This window comes from Paroedura picta, chromosome 15 (assembly GCF_049243985.1).
Source record: "Paroedura picta isolate Pp20150507F chromosome 15, Ppicta_v3.0, whole genome shotgun sequence".
NCBI lineage: Eukaryota > Metazoa > Chordata > Lepidosauria > Squamata > Gekkonidae > Paroedura > Paroedura picta.
Genome location: NC_135383.1, coordinates 29,230,398 through 29,247,580, shown reverse-complemented (window position 1 = coordinate 29,247,580; position 17,183 = coordinate 29,230,398).

Sequence of the window (17,183 nt, the reverse complement as noted above, 5' to 3'; positions counted from 1 at the left end):
AAAACCCTCTTCTCTCCATTTAAGATTATAAGACTGGCTACAATATTATGGACTTTTACCCAAAGCTTATAGACTTTTTATAGACTTTTTCACGTTTGCACCACATTTAAAAAGAGAAGTCTACTTTGTTACCATCATTTCAACATTTGTTTGCATAGTTTCTGATAGTTTTAACAATCATAAACAGTTTATACTTAACGTAGTCCTAGAGCCCTCCACATTTTCACTAGAAAAAGGGAAAAAGGAAAAAAAAATAAGCCTGCTTAGTTGTACGGAAAGAAGAGAAACAAATATATATAAGTATACATTGTTAATATCAGAAATAATAAAATGGAGTCTTCATTAATTAATAGAATAGATTTTTCGTTAGTTATATTTACACCTCCTCAGTTAGAAACCTCCTTTTAGTTATGCTTTAAATTTAGGCTGAAAGTCACTACAGAGATATGTTAGATAATTCAAATTCAGCTATCATAGGAAATCTAAAACCCCACACTATAATGTAAGCCCATTCCATTAGGTGTCTCCTTTTAGTTATGCTTTGATTTTGGGCTGGTAGACACTGCGAAATTAGGTTTAATAATACAAATTCAGCTTACTTAAAAGATCTTAGACCCCAGATTAACTTCTTAACTAGTTATATTGCCTATATGGCTACATAAAGGAGGTAAAAGAGGAAAAGAATTTCGACCACTGTGTTGCATTTCCATTCCCCAAGCTTCTTAAGGAGGTCTCATTTCAAGGCTTATTACGTCTTGTGGCTCCCGTTGACTAATGTTCTGTCCTATTGGTCTTTGGCTGGGAAAGTACAGTTGTAGTCTTTCCCTCGGAGTATACATCGATAAATCTTGAAGCAGTTGTACCTCCTGGACTCCAATATCAGTACAGATGTTTTTCCATGAAGCTCCTTTCAATCGATTGCTTTCACCGCAGATCCATATGTCTTTCTTGTGTATTGTTGCTTTGGAGTGGCTATATATCTTCTCAGGTAGGGTGTCCTTATCTGAGCTGCAAGACTCTGACATCCCCTTTTCCATCTCCATAATTTCAGATTCCTCTTCTGCTGGTAATTTTCCATCTTGTTTAGAGCTATCATCAGCCACTACTATTGGTTCATCATTCCTGTTAGAGACTTCTTCCTTAATGCCTTTAAACTCCATGAGCATATTTTTAAGTGAACCATTTATAGATTCTTTCAAGTCTTGTGTTTGTTTATCTAGAAGATATGCAAATTTTTTAAACGAAAACATGTTCCAGGTTTGGAATTTTGTTAGACTTAATCAATTATGCATATGTTGTTTCCAAAATATATTTGCAATTTTGCAAATAGCCAGTAGAGGTCCTACAGAGTCCTAACGAAAGCAACAGTCTGTTTTGAATTAAAGGAATGTCTCTAAAGCTTAGTTCTCGCGAGATTCCACGGCTCTAATCTCTCTTATCTTCGAAGACAAAAAACAGATACAATAAGAGCTGTTACTTATTAGTTTGAGTTGATTTAAGTCCTTCTTCTGCTTAGAAAAGAAAATTAGCCTGCCTCAAAATGAGGTGGCATCAAGCAGAGCCAGAAACGGGGGGAAAAGTAAAGACGGAGAAGCGGAAAAGCACTTGCATCTCTGCGTTGATTAATGACTCAATATCTTGGAATTTGGCAGCTTCACCCCCTCAGTGGTAATAAATAGTCCTGTCACTCTGGCTTGTTTGGATTAGCGAGAACTCTCCACGCCGAGAGTTCATTCCAGAGAAGAAGGTGCCGAGGGAAACCCCACTCACTGTTTGTAGGCTCGATCTGATGTCTGCCAGATGTTTTCACTCCGGAGTTGTGGTGAGTCGAAGGTCTTGCTGGGAGGTATCCAATTAGCTTTGTAGATTAAAATAAGCTTTGTAGATTGCAGAGTTGAAAAAGGAGGAAAAGGAAAAAAGATTTTAAGATGGCGGACGGCGCTTGCTGGACCCTGTGCACACTGAGCTTACGTTCCAGTGGGAGATTAATTTCCCTGCGGAACAGAGAGGCCCCAGAGATTCACAAGGAATTCCTGAGAAGATTTATGGGTGGGTTAGCGTACCCAAAACCCGATTCTGTCAATCACAGCAGCGATTGACCCTCAGTGGAACAGGAGCTCGAAGTATTCGAGCTATCCAAGTGCCATGGCTCCGCCTTCTCCTGTCATGCTACTCTTGTGACCTGTGCCTCCCTGGAAAAGGAGGCATTGAGGATCACCCCAGGTTTCTGGCGGAGTGGGCTACTGTTAGACACACTCCGTCCAGGTTGGGTAGGCGAGCTTCCTTGCTTGGTCTCTTCTTACCCAGCCACAGGACCTCTGTCTTTGAAGGAATGATTTTCCAACGACTCTGCTTGAGCCATTTCATCACTTCTTCCAGGCATCTGGTTAAGATTTCCGGGGGAATCAGGGCTGTCATCCATCAGGAGGAAGAGCTGGGTGTCATCTGCATATTGGTGGAAACCCAGCCCAAACTTCCGTACCACCTGAGCAAGAGGGCCTATGAAGATGTTTAATAAAATAGGAGAGAGGACTGCTCCCTGTGGGACTCAGCATGTGAGCTGATGTCGGTTGGATACTCTCTCTCCTATTTCAACCCTCTGTCCATGACCCTGGAGGAAGGAGATCAGCCATTTGAGAGGTGTCCCCCGTATCCTGGCATCGGCAAGGCAGTGAGCTAGGAGCTCATGATCTACAGTGTCAAACACTGCTAGATCTAATAGTATAAGCAGCGCTGACCCGCCTCGGTCTAGCTGACGACAGAGGTCATCCATCAGGGCGACTAGCGCCGTTTCCACCCCATGGCCAGGCTGGAAACCCGACTGAAATGGGCCAAGAGCTGAAATATTTGGTCCGCTGCAGCCCTTTCAGCTAACTTCCCCAGTTAGCTGCGAGACGGGCGGTAGTTGTCAGGTTTCTGCGGATCAAGGGATGGTTTTTTGCGGGTCAAGGGATGGTGTACCACTGCTGCTTTTAGTCCTTCCGAGAATTCACCCGTTGCCAGAGAGAGGCTGATTATTTCCCAGAGGGGCCCCCCAATTCTTATGTCTGTTGTTTTTAGGAGCCAAAGATGACCGAGGGGCCTCTAGTTCAGTTTCTATATCCAAGGTTGGAGAAAGGTCATGGCGGAGAGTCAAGATTTTGTCTGCGACGTGACTCGCAAATGCCTCACAGCTAATATCCAATTGGCTATTATTTTGGTGTCCCTCATCAAGAGTAGTAAGGGATCGAACTACCCTGAATAATTGTGCTGGGCGTGAGTGCGCAGACGTGATGCATGTTGAGTAAAAGTTGTGTTTCACTGAGTTCACTGCCATCTCATAGGCTTTCATCTGCATTCTATAAGATCCTCTTGATTCTTCATCACGAGTCTTTCCCCAAACTCGCTCTAGTCGTCTCATTTCCTGTTTCTTCCAGTGTAGCTCCTCAGTATAACAGGAGGCCCATTTGAGATGGGGTGGAGAGGACGTCTGGGGACTATCTGATCGATGATGGCCTGCATCCTGTCATGCTGTCCATCTAGAGAAGTGCCGGGAAGCACCGTCCCTCCCTCATAGAATCATAGAGTCTATAGAGTCATAGACTCTATTATTCCATGATTCTATGATTTAGAGTTGGAAGGAATCTCCTGGGTCATCTAGTCCAACCGCCTGCACTATGCAGGACATTCACATCCCTATCGCTCATCTACTGTCACCTGCCACCCCCTTGAACCATCAGATGATGGAGCCTCTATCTATCCACTGTTTAAAAATTTCCAAAGATGGAGAACCCATCACCTCCCGAGGAAGCCTGTTCCACTGAGAAACCGCACTAACTGTCAGGAACTTCTTCTGGAGGTTTAGATGGAATTTCTTTTGAATTAATTTCACCCCATTCATTCTGGTCTGTCCCTCTGGGGCAAGAGAGAACAATTCTGCTCCATCCTCCATATGGCACCCTTTTAAATACTTGAAGATAGTTATCAGATCCCCTCTCAGTCATCTCCTCTCCACGTTAAACAGACCAAGCCCCAACCTTTCTTCATATGTCTTGGTCTCCAAACCCCTCGCCAACTTTGTTGCCCTCGTCTGGACACGTTCCAGTTTGTCAACATCCCTCTTCTACTGGGGAGGCCAATGAGGCCAAACCAGAGCAGAGTAAAGCGGTACCATCACCTCCCGTGATCTGGACACGGTACTCTGTTTGATACAGCCCCAAATCCCATTTACCTTTTTAGCCACTGAGTCACACTACTGACTCATGTTCAATGTATGGTCTACTAAGACACCTAGATTCTTTTTCAAACCCTAACCCTTTTAAATACTTGGTTATCAGATTCCCTCTCAGTCGTCTCCTCTCCAGGCTAAACAGACCAAGCTCCCCCAACCTTCATAAGTCTTGGTCTCCAAAACCCTCACCATCTTTGTTGCCCTCCTCTCGACACGTTCCAGTTTGTCAACACCCCTCTTCAACTGGGGTGCCTAAACCAGGGAAAGCCGCAAGCTCAATGGCTTGGGTCATAAGGCCTACTCATGTGCAGCACCCTCAGTTCCATCAGCTCCGTCCCTGGCTCCCCTTCCATCGCAGGCCATTACGGTTCAAGCTACTCCAGCTCAGTCTTCAGAGCCTCAGACTAAGAAGGTGACAAAGACTAAAAACAAGTCCCTTTCCTCTCATTCAGACCCTGGAACAGCATCCCAGATTGCAGTTCCTTCGGTTCCATCAACATCCACGGTTCCAAGGATGCAACACCTCGCCATCCTAGATCCGCTCCGACAATCTGGTACTTGGCTTCGCAAACTTCCTATGATCCTATGCCCGTGTATGTGGGCCAGTGGGATCACCCCTTTGCAGACGAGCTTCAGGTGGCCTTCGGATTTGAGTAACCTCATCCTCATACAGAGGACATAGATGCGGAAGAAGGCAAATTAGTCCATGTTCCAACATCTCCCAGCACGCCCACATGGGGATCCTGCTCCTTCCTCCCCCTCCGAAGATTACTGTCTCGGCTCTGAGCAACTAATTTGGAGGCTGAGGCTCTAGAACTTGACATCTCCTCCTCCAACATCCACCCCAAGGACAAGGTTCTTAGCCGTCTGTATTCTGACACCCATTCAAGAATTTCTTTTCTAATCTTGGAAGGATTTAAAGACCTCACAGTCTCTATGTGGAAGAAGCCAGCTTCTGAATTGCTGGTTCCAAGGAAACTTGACTCTTTTTACAGGTCAAACAGGACACCTCAAATTTCCTCTCTATACATCCTCCTTCTTCTTCTACTGTGTTAGAAGATATGCAAATCAAGCAACGCCCAGGACAATATTATGCTCCTTTGTCAGGGAAAGCCACAATCTCAATAGCTTGGGTCATAAGGCCTACTCATGTGCAGCACTCTCTTTCCATATTGCCAACTAGTTATTGTTGTTAGGTGCGAAGTCGTGTCCGACCCATCGCGACCCCATGGACAATGATCCTCCAGGCCTTCCTGTCCTCTACCATTACCCAGAGTCCATTTAAGTTTGCACCTACAGCTTCAGTGACTCCATCTAGCCACCTCATTCTCTGTCATCCCTTCTTTTGCTCTCAATCGCTCCCAGCATTAGGCTCTTCTCCAGGGAATCCTTCCTTCTCATGAGCTGCCCAAAGTATTTGAGTTTCATCTTCAGGATCTGGCCTTCTAAGGAGCAGTCTGGGCTGATCTCCTCTAGGACTGACCAGTTTGTTCGCCTTGCAGTCCAAGGGACTCGCAAGAGTCTTCTCCAGCACCAGAGTTCAAAAGCCTCAATTCTTTGACGCTCGGCCTTCCTTATGGTCCAACTTTCACAGCCATACATTGCAAGCCATACATTGCAACCATAGCCTTGACTAAACACACTTTTGTTGGCAAGGTGATGTCTCTGCTTTCAAGGATGCTGTCTAAATTTGCCATAGCTTTCCTCCCCAGGAGCAAGCATCTTTTAATTTCTTTGCTGCAGGCATCTTGGAGCCCAGGATAATAAAATCTGTGACTGCCTCCATTTCTTCCCCATCTATTTGCCAGGAATTGATAGGGCTGGATGCCATGATCTTCGTTTTCTTGATGTTGAGTTTCAAGCCAACTTGTGCACTCTCCTCCTTCACCCGCATCAACAGGCTCTTTAGTTCCTCTTCGCTTTCTGCCATTAGAGTGGTATTATCTGCATATCTGAGGTTGTTGATATTTCTACCTGCAATCTTGATCCCAATTTGTGACTCATCTAACCCCGCTTTTCTCATGATGTGCTCCATATACAAGTTAAATAGGCAAGGCGACAGTATACAGCCTTGCCGAACTCCTTTCTCAATTTTGAACCAATCAGTGATTCCATGCCTGGTTCTCACTGTTGCTTCTTGACCTGCATATAGGTTTCTCAAGAGACAAATAAGATGCTCTGATATTCCCATCTCTTTAAGAACTTGCCACAATTTGTTGTGCTCCACACAATCAAAGGCTTTAGGATAGTCAATGAAGCAGAAGTAGATGTTCTTCTGGAACTCCCTAGCTTTCTCCATGATCCAGCATATGTCGGCAATTTGATCTCTAGTTCCTCTGCCTCTTTGAAATCCTGCGTGTACTTCTGGAAGTTCTCGGTCCACATATTGCTGGAGCCTAGCTTGTAGGATTTTGAGCATAACTTTGCTAGCATGAGAAATGAGTGCAATGGTGTGGTAGTTTGAACATTCTTTGGCATTGTCCTTCTTTGGGATTGGAATGTAAACTGATCTTTTCCAATCTTGTGGCCATTGTTGAGTTTCCAAATTTGCTGGCATATTGAGTGTAGCACTTTTACTGCCACGAGCCGCAAGGGAGTGGCGGGATATAAATATAATAATAATAATAATAATAATAATAATAATAATAATAATTGTCTTTTAAGATTTTGAATAGTTCAATTTGAATGCTGTCACCACCACTAGCTTTATTGTTGCTCAGACTTCCTAAGGCCCATTTGACTTCACATTCCAGGATGTCTGGCTCCAGGTCAGTAACTACCCATCATGGTTATTAGGGATGTTAAGGTTGCTCTTGTATAGTTCCTCCGTATAATTTTGCCACCTTTTAAAATCTCTTCTGCTTCTGTGAGGTCCCTACCATTTTGGTCCTTTATCATACCCATCTTGGCATGAAACGTTCTCTTCATATCTCCAATCTTCTTGAAAAGATCTATGGTCCTCCCCATTCTATTGTTTTCTTCTATTGTTTGCGCTGTTCATTTAAAAAAGCATTCTTATCTCTTCTAGCTTTTCTCTGGAATTCTGCACTCAATTGGGTGTATCTTTCTCTTTCTCCCTTGCCTTTCACTTCCCTTCTTTCCTTAGCTATTTGTAAAGCTTCCTCAGACAGCCATTTTGATTCGTTGCATTTCTTTTTCTTTGGGATGGTTTTAGTTGCTACCTCTTGTAGAATGTTGCGAACCTCCGTCCATAGTTCTTTGGGCACTCTGTCTATCAGATCTAATTCCTTAAATCTATTTGTCACCGCTACTGTATATTCGTCGGGGATATGATTTAGTTCATACCTGAGTGGCCTAGTACTTTTCCCTACTTTCTTCAGTTTAAGCCTAAATTTTGCAACAAGAAGCTGATGATCTGAACCACAATCAGCTCCTGGTCTTGTTTTTATTGACTGGATAGGACTTCTCCATCTTTGGCTGCAGAGCACATAGTCAATCTGATTTCTGTGTTGACCGTCTGGTGATGTCCATGTGTAGAGTCGTCTCTTGGGTTGTTGGAAAAGAGTGTTTGCTATGACCATTGTATTCTCTTGACAAGATTCTACCAGCCTGTGCCCTGCTTCATTTTGTACTCCAAGGCCAAACTTGCCTGTTATCCCGGTTATCTTTTGTCCCCCATGATGATAAGCACATCATTTTTTGGCGTTGCTTCTAGAGGGTGTTGTAGGGCTTCATAGAACTGGTCAACTTCATCTTCTTCAGCAGCAGTGGTTGGGGCATAGACCTGGATTACTGTGATGTTGAATGGTTTGCCTTGGATTCGAACTGAGATCATTCTGTCATTTTGGGGATTGTATCCCAAGACAGCTTTTCCTACTCTCTTACTGATTATGAAGGCTACTCCATTTCTTCTGCGAGATTCTTGTCCACAGTAGTATACCTGATGGTCATCTGAATTAAATTCACCCATTCCTGTCCATTTTAGTTCACTGATTCCTAAAATGTCAATGTTCAGTCTTTTCATCTCTTGTTTGACCACGTCCAGCTTGCCTTGATTATATTACCAACTACCAGGCAATAAATGCAGGATACCAAATGGTGCTTTGGAAGGGCATTTCCAAGTATCTGGTCATGTTGCCAGAGGACTCTAAATCATTGGCTAAGATGCTTCAGACTTGAATCGGATATCCAAGTTGTGGAATTGTTGGAGAAGGGACCTATTAAGGAGGTGTCTGATGGCCTTCGCCAGTTTGGTTTTCACTCCCATTTTTTTCTGGTTGATAAAAAGGAAGGTGGCCACCATCCAATTTTGGATTTAAAAGACTTAAATGTTTACTGGTCTCTCATTTTTGCAAGATTTCCTTGCCCATAGTGATAGAATTTCTGTCACCAGGGAATTGGTTTGTGGTCCTTGATTTCAAGAACACTTATTTTCATATTTCTATCCATTCTAGGGGTAGACAATTTTTATGCTTTTGCAAGGGCTCCCAAATCTTCCAGTACTCTGTTATCTCTTTTGGCTCAGCCACAGCTCCAAGGGTGTTCACTAAGTGTATGGCAGTCGTAATATCCTATCACTGTGCCCAGGGAATTGTGATTTTCTTTTTCTTAGATGACTGCTTGATGGTAGTCCCTTCAGCAGAATTGTTAAACCCACAGGTTTCTACAATGTTAAACCTTTGTCTAGCTTTGGATCTTCAGGTGAGCTTTCAAAAATCACAACCCCTTCAAGGGTTATTGATTTTATTGGCTCCACTTTGGACTCTGTCCAGGCCCGAGCTTTTCTACCCTGAGACTGTTTTCACTCTTTCTGCCATGATTCACACCATGTCTAAGAACCATTGGAGACAAGCAAAATGTATTCATAGATTGCAGGCCTATTGGCCTCCAACACAGCAATAGTCCCTATGGCACGCCTCCACATGAGGGAACTTCAACACTGATTCCTACATAATTTCTCTCCTATCGGGGATAGACCCTTAAGCTCTTTTACGATCCCACATGGGATCCTAAGGTCCTTTTTATGGTGGACTGAGGAGTCTAATGCGTTATTTGGGGTGCCTTTGGGCCCCTGGTGTCACGATGTAATGTTGACCACAGATGCCTCCCTTTTGGGTTGGAGGGCTCACTGCTTGAACAGATCATAGAATCATAGAATCATAGAGTTGGAAGGGGCCATACAGGCCATCTAGTCCAACCCCCTGCTCGACGCAGGATTAGCCCTAAGCATCCTAAAGCATCCAAGAAAAGTGTGTATCCAACCTTTGCTTGAAGACTTCCAGTGAGGGGGAGCTCACCACCTCCTTAGGCAGCCTATTCCACTGCTGAACTACTCTGACTGTGAAAAACTTTTTCCTGATATCTAGCCTATATCGTTGTACTTGAAGTTTAAACCCATTACTGCGTGTCCTCTCCTCTGCAGCCAACAGAAACAGCATCCTGCCCTCCTCCAAGTGACAACCTTTCAAATACTTAAAGAGGGCTATCATGTCCCCTCTCAACCTCCTTTTCTCCAGGCTGAACATTCCCAAGTCCCTCAACCTATCTTCATAGGGCTTGGTCCCTTGGCCCCAGATCATCCTCGTCACTCTCCTCTGTACCCTTTCAATTTTATCTACGTCCTTCTTGAAGTGAGGCCTCCAGAACTGCACACAGTACTCCAAGTGTGGTCTGACCAGTGCCGTATACAATGGGACTATGACATCTTGTGATTTTGATGTGATGCCTCTGTTGATACAGCCCAAAATGGCATTTGCCTTTTTTACCGCTGCATCACACTCCCTGCTCATGTTTAGTTTACAATCCACAAGTACCCCAAGGTCTCGTTCACACACAGTGTTACCTAGAAGCGTATCCCCCATCCAGTAGGCATGCTTTTCATTTTTCTGACCCAGATGCAGAACTTTACACTTATCTTTATTAAATTGCATCTTGTTCTCATTTGCCCATTTTTCCATTGTGTTCAGATCTCATTGAACTCTGTCTCTATCTTCCGGAGTATTTGCCAGTCCTCCCAATTTGGTGTCATCTGCAAACTTGATGAGTAGTCCCTCCACCCCCTCATCTAGATCATTAATAAATATGTTAAAAAGTACCGGGCCGAGCACCGAGCCCTGAGGTACCCCGCTACTCACTTCTCTCCAGTCTGATGAAACATCATTGACAACAACTCTTTGAGTGCGGTTCTCTAACCAATTCCCTATCCACCTGACTATCTGAAAATCCAGATTGCAGTCCTTCAATTTATCCATCAGAACATCATGGGGAACCTTGTTAAAAGCTTTACTAAAATCCAAATAAATGACATCAACTGAATTTCCCCGATCCAGCAAACCTGCTACTTGGTCAAAAAAGGAAACCAGGTTGGTCTGGCAGGACCTGTTGGAGACAAATCCATGCTGACTTCCTTGGATCACCAAATTGTCCTCCAGATGTTTGCAGATCGCTCCCTTTAATATCTGCTCCATTGTCTTCCCCAGAACAGAGGTCAGACTCACTGGTCTGTAGTTTCCCAGGTCATCCTTCCTCCCTTTTTTGAAGATCAGAATAACGTTTGCTCTTTTCCAGTCCTCCGGGACATCTCCAGTCCTTAAAGAGGTTCCGAAGATGATGGACAAGGGCTGTGCAAGTTCTCTGGAAAGTTCTTTGAGTACTCTCGGGTGCATTTCATCTGGACCAGGGGATTTGAACTCATCCAGTGCAGCTAAATGCCTCTCGACAACCTCTCTATCCATGTTAACCTGCCACCCAGACACTATCCTTTGGCTACAGCCATGTCTAGATGTGCCTAAACACTTTGACCTGTGGGAAAAAACAGATGTAAAATAGGCACTAAGCCTTTCTGCTTTCTCTGCATCTTTCGTTAGTTTGTCCATCCGCACCCAACAGTGGGCCTATTGCCTCCTTTACTTTACGTTTGCTCCTCACATAACTGAAAAATCTTTTCTTGTTACAATGGGCTTCCCTGGCCAATCTTAGCTCACTCTCAGCTTTGGCCTTTCTGATGATTGATCTACAGTGCCTAGTAACCTGTAGGTACTCTTCTTTAGAGCTCTGTCCTTCCCTCCATTTCCTGAACATTTTCCTTTTCTTTCTTAGTTCCTCTTGAAGTTCTCTGTTCATCCAAATAGGCTTCTTAGAGCTCCTGCAGTGTTTTCGCCTTTCTAGAGAAGCTCCATCTAGCAGCTTGGAGACTCCACTATATTTTGAGATGCTCAGGGAGTTAAGAAAGTACTTCTTCAATCTAGATGCCATTCCACCAATCTAGATGCCATTCCACTGGGCATTCACCAGGTACTCTTACAACCTTAAGTGGGCTAGGTCTGAACAATGGATTATGGAGAGGAGCCTATGCACATTCTCTTTTCCACTTTCAGTGGTATTAGAATATTTGCTGATTTGCTGTTTTGTCTCCACACTCTGCAAGGTCATTAGAGTGGAAGAGATAAAAGTGCCTCGCTGGGAACATCAGGGGGATGCAAAGAGAGGTTGGACACCAGATAGAAGGCAGGAGAGACATGAAGTTTTTATGGCGACAGGTTCAGAGTGCATGTGAAATATACAGCAGGCTGGGTTCAAAGGGGCATGAGGAATGCCGGAATGCCAGGCAATCTGGGGGCATGAATCTAGCTTCATGACACTCGGCTTCCCCCAAGGCCCCCATTACCCTCCCAGGGGCCTGAGCTGGGGACCCAGCTTGTCCAGGAAACACTCTTGAAATCTCTTCACTAGCACGGGGGCCAACACATCTTCGGCATTCACCCACTCATTGTCAGAGTTGGGGAACCCCTTCCAGGCAACTAAATATTGTAGCCGTTTCCTGAGGAGCCTAGAATCCACAATGTCAGAAAGCTCGTAGTGAGTTTCACCCCCCACCATCACAGGCAGCGGTGGAGGGACGTCTCGATTCCACTAATTGGGTAGGGGTGCCTTTTTTAGGAGGCTGACATGAAACACCAGGTGGACCTTACTATAGGACTTAGGCAGTTCCACCTTAACTGCTACCTCGTTTACCACCTCCACCACCTTAAACGGCCCCACAAACTGGTAACTGAGCTTCTTGCATGGCCGGCGTTTTTTTAAGTGTTTAGTGGAGATGAACACCGTATCACCCACGGTGTACCCAGGGGCCACCTAGTGACACCAGTCGGCGAACTTCTTGAAGTCCTCCTTAGCCTTCAGCAGGGTGGCAGTCACCTCTCCCTTGCCTCCCAGAATCTGGAGGCCCACTCATCTGTCAAGCGCAGACAAAACTCACCGACAAACTTCTATAATAAAAAAGCTTTAATTGGAAGTAGATCTGGTCACTATAACATTCGAAGTCAAGACTCTTTGCTACTAGGACAGCAAGCAGTTATCAATACAATTCTCCTGCCCAAACCCAAGTGTTCCCAGGGGAGGGGGGAACCCCTCACCCAGGTGCCATCCCAGGCTTCCCGCCAAAGTGTTGAAGTTAGCACGGCCTTGGTCAGGCCAGCGCCTCAGGCTAGCAGATAAGATATTTATAGGAACTAGGCAACATTGTTTCACAGCGGGGAGACTATGCAGTGTGAAAATGCAAGGATCAAAGAAGGGGGGGAATCAAAGGAAAACTACAGGCATAAGCACCCTGGTTACATGGGAACGTTTCTGTAAAGGCACAGCACTTCAAGATGGAGTCTCCTAGGTTCACTGAAACTCAAGCATGGCAGAGAGGAGGGACTGATCCTGACATTCCTCTGGTCCAAAAACAACCTCCCCTCACCCAGCGTCTTTGGGCCGTGGGCAAAGCGGGAATTCCCTGTGAAATTCACGCAGCAGCTTCGGGGCCCGAATATTACCAGCCTCCACCACCCCCATGGGGAATTCTTTCCAGTCCACTAGGTATTGCAGCTTCCCCTTATGCCAGCGGGAGTCCAGGATTTTGTTGACTTCATAGTGCGTGTCCTTGTCCACAAACATGGGAATAGGAGCAGCGGATGGTGGGTGCCAATCCGGGGGCGGGGCATTCAGCAGGCTGGAATGAAAAACGGGATGCACATTTCGGTAAGTCTTAGGCAAAGCAAGTTCTACAGTCACGACATTGATTAGGCGCTTCACCACAAACATCCCCACAAACTTCGCCCCTAGTTTGTGTGAAGGTTGTTGACACCGAAAATTCTTAGTGGACAAATAGGCCAGATCCCCTACCGCCCAGGCGGGGCTCGCAGCACGATTCTTGTCCGCCTGTGCTTTGTAGGAGTGTTTAGCCTCATTCAGACAGTCCACAATGGAGGGCCAAGCCCTGGAGATTTCCCCCGCCCACTTCTGAATGTCCGGAGCGTCCGGGGAAGAAATGTTCCAAGTGGGCACCGTGGTCAAATCGGCCCCATAAACCACCTTAAAAGGAGACACCCCGGTGGACACGTGAACCCCATTGTTGTGAGCAAACTGCCAACATGAGGAGGGAGACTCAATCGTTCCGCTGGTGATTTATGAAGCAACACAAATACTGTTCCAGAATCTGGTTCACCCTCTCGGTCTGTCCATTGGGTTCTGGGTGGTAACCCGAAGTGAGAGCTTGCTGCACCCCCAGAAGCCTCAAAGCTCCCGCCAGAACTTGGCAACGAACTGGGAGCCCCAATCTGTGAGCACCCTCCCCAGGATCCTGTGCAGGCGGTACACGTGTGTAATGAACAAAGAAGCCAGTTTCGGGGCAGACAGCATGCCTGTGCAGGGGACAAAGTGAGATTGGTTAGAGAAAGCATCCACTACAACCCAAATCATGCTTTTCCCTTGGCTGATCAGTAATGAAGTCCATGGTGACGTCCATCCATGGGCGGGATGGGATTGGCAGGGGTTGCAAGAAGCAGTAAGGCACATGGGACAGCCTTGCACATAGAGTTCGACATCCCTCCGCAAGGAGGGCCACCAGTAATGTTGCCAAACAAGGTGGAGAGTTTTTACAAAGCCAAAATGCCCTTCCGGCTTAGAATCATGGCAAAGCTTCAGCACGTCCTTACGGGCAGTCAGGGGTACAAACAACCGATCCTCCTTAAAAAACAGCCCCTCCTTCTCCACCAGCGAAGGGCGGAGCCGCTCAAACTCAGCGTCCAGTCTGACGTCTTTTTGGATCCAGCCCCCTGGGTAAGGGCCGCCGCCCCTCGCTTTGCTATGTGTCATGAACACTGTGCTGACCAACCGGTCCCTCTTGCATTCATACTGGGGGAGGCGTGAAAGTGCATAAGCCAGAAAGTTCATTTTGCCTGGTAGGTGCTTAAGGGTGAAGTTGCAGCGGGAGAAAAACTCCGCCCAGCGCATTTGCTTGGTGGACAGGGAGCGGGGCTGTTTGAGCGCCTGCAGGTTTTTGTGGTCCGTCCAAACAATGAACGGGTGAGCAGTCCCCTCCAGCCAGTGACTCCAAGTCGCCAAAGCCAGCTTAATAGCCGCCGCTTCTTTTTCCCAAATCGCCCAATTCTTTTCTGGCCCAGAGAATTTCTTGGAAATGTATGCAAGCAGGCGTAATTTTCCATCCCCCCCCCCTCTTGGAGGATCACGGCCCCCATGGCCACATCAGAAGAATCTATTTGCACCGTAAATTGCTTGTGAGGGTTTGCATGGGCCAGCTCTGAAGTGAACAGAGCTTTCAGACTGTCAAAAGCCACCTGACAATGGGGGGACCATTCCAGTGGCGCACTGGGTCGGGCCACAGTCTTTCCCCCCCCCTTTGGTCTTTAGCAAATCGGTTAGTGGAAGGGCAACCTTCGCGAAGTTGGGGATGAAGGAACGGTAGAAGTTGGCGAACCCCAGGAAACGTTGCAACTGTTTCTGCGTACGGGGGGGCTCCCAGGCCAATAGGTCCTGGACCTTCCCACGGTCCATCTCTATCCCTCCACTGGAGACGCGAAAGCCCAGGAACTCCACCACCTCCCGGTGAAACTCACACTTTGAGAGTTTTACGTACAAGTGATGCACCCGCAGCCGGCGCCACACCCCGCGGACCAAAGACACGTGTTTTGCAGGGTCTTCTGAATACACCAAAATATCACCCAGGTAAACCAGGGCCCCTTTGGACAGGAGATCATGCATGACCTCGTTAATCATGTTAATGAACACGCCCGGAGTGCTGGCGAGGCCGAACGGCATGACTGTATACTTAAATTGTCCCAAGGGGGTGGGAAAGGCCGTCAAGTATTCGTACCCCTTCTTAATTCTTACACGGTAGTAAGCCTCCTTCAAGTCTAATTTGGTGAAAATACTGGCCCTCCCCAAATGTCCCAACAGGTCTTTGATCAGGGGCAAGGGTGCAAACATTGCATGTTGACACCGCATTCAGCCCCCTGTAGTCTGTACAGAGGCGGAGGGAACCATCCTTTTTCTTTACAAATAAGACCGGGGCAGCCAAAGGAGAGGTGGCGGGGCGAATAAATCCATGTGCTAAATTTTTGTCCAGAAACGCTCTCAACTCCTGCATCTCTCTGGGGTTCATGGAGTACAGCTTAGCTTTGGGAAGTGGCTCCCCGGTTTTGAGTTCAATAGCGCAATCAGTCTTACGATGGGGGGGCAACTGATCACACTCTTGCTCCGCGAACACATTTTGTAAGTCCCAGTACTCTTTGGGTAAACCCTCCGGCCCCGACTTAGCCACCGCGGCCACCTTGGAGACCCTGCGCTCCAGGGATTTGTGTGGCGTGCCGTGGCGGTGTGACTCACACCCCGGTTCTAGAAAGTGGACCATGCCCTTGCTCCAAGTTTACGCAACCGGTCCAACCCTAGGACACACGGGAACGCCGAACTGGGTGCCACCACGGGTTGAATCTTTTCCCAATGGTCTGCAACGTCCATTTCTAAAGGGAGCGTCTTGCCAACGCCTCCCCCCCTAGGGCACATTTCCCGTCCAGCTGGGCGAAGCGGGGGGGCCTCGCCAACAATATTTCACCCACTCCTAACGACCTGGCCAATGGGGGGTTAATCAAAGTATTGGTACATCCAGAGTCCACGATACACTGGACCCCCACCTGCTTCCCCGATTTTGGCACAGTCAAAGTCACAGGGAGGAAGACTAAAGGGGGAGCACTCACCGAACGTTTGCCCCTGCCCGGGACCTGCTGGCGGGGCTTCCTCACAGCAGGTTGCCCTCATTTCCCGATGGCTCGCCTGAGGAAGCTTCCTCCTCGGTTCCGCTGTCGCTGACCCTAGGTCCTGGCACAGGGCCCCCGAGCGGGGCGAGCAGCGAGCGCACGGTCTTCTTGGCGGCCCCCTTCCACTTCGGGGCTCTGCCCGCCGGTTTGGCGGTGGCGGTTGTCGAGTTGCTGGCAGCCTTGTCCCCTTGTGCTGGTGGCTGCTTCTTCGATGGGCACTGCGAGGAAGTGGCCTTGTCTTCCACAGCCTAGGCAAAGCCCCTTCTCCCTGCACCTGTTGCGCTCTGCCGCATCCACTTTAGGCACCTTCGGGGTGGCCGTTTTCTTCGGTGTCGATGTCTTCTGCTGTGGCTTGGCTTTCCCACGGCCTAGTTCCGACTCCACACATAGGGGCCGCTCCACCTCGCCCGCCAGGGACATCACTGTCCCGGATCGTCGAGGTGCAAACATTTATGAGCCAGGCTTTCATTTAGCCCCTCACGGTAAGCGTTGAAACGCTGGGGCTCACTCCAGCGGGGAACCGCAGCAGCCAGTTTCCGAAACTCCCTGGTGTACTGGCTTACCGACATGGTGCCTTGCTTGATCGACTTCAGGCCAGCTTCCGCTGTCTCTCGTTCGAACGGGTCCTCGAACCGCTCCCTCATGCAGTGCATAAATCGGTCGTAGTTGCGCACCTCCGTTGGGGCGTACCGGTACAGGTCCATGAACCACTTGGCTGCTTCACCATCCATGCAGTCGCCGACAAAGCGGATGCGCTCCACGTCACCCTGGAAGGTGAATCCCACATCCATCATGTAGGCTTGGAGATGTACCAGGAAACCAGGGAAGGTTTCGGGGTCGCCGGTGAAGCGAGTCTTAAACCGGTAGAGGCGGCGGATCTCAGCCCCCCTTAGTTGTGGGGGCAACTGTGGTCT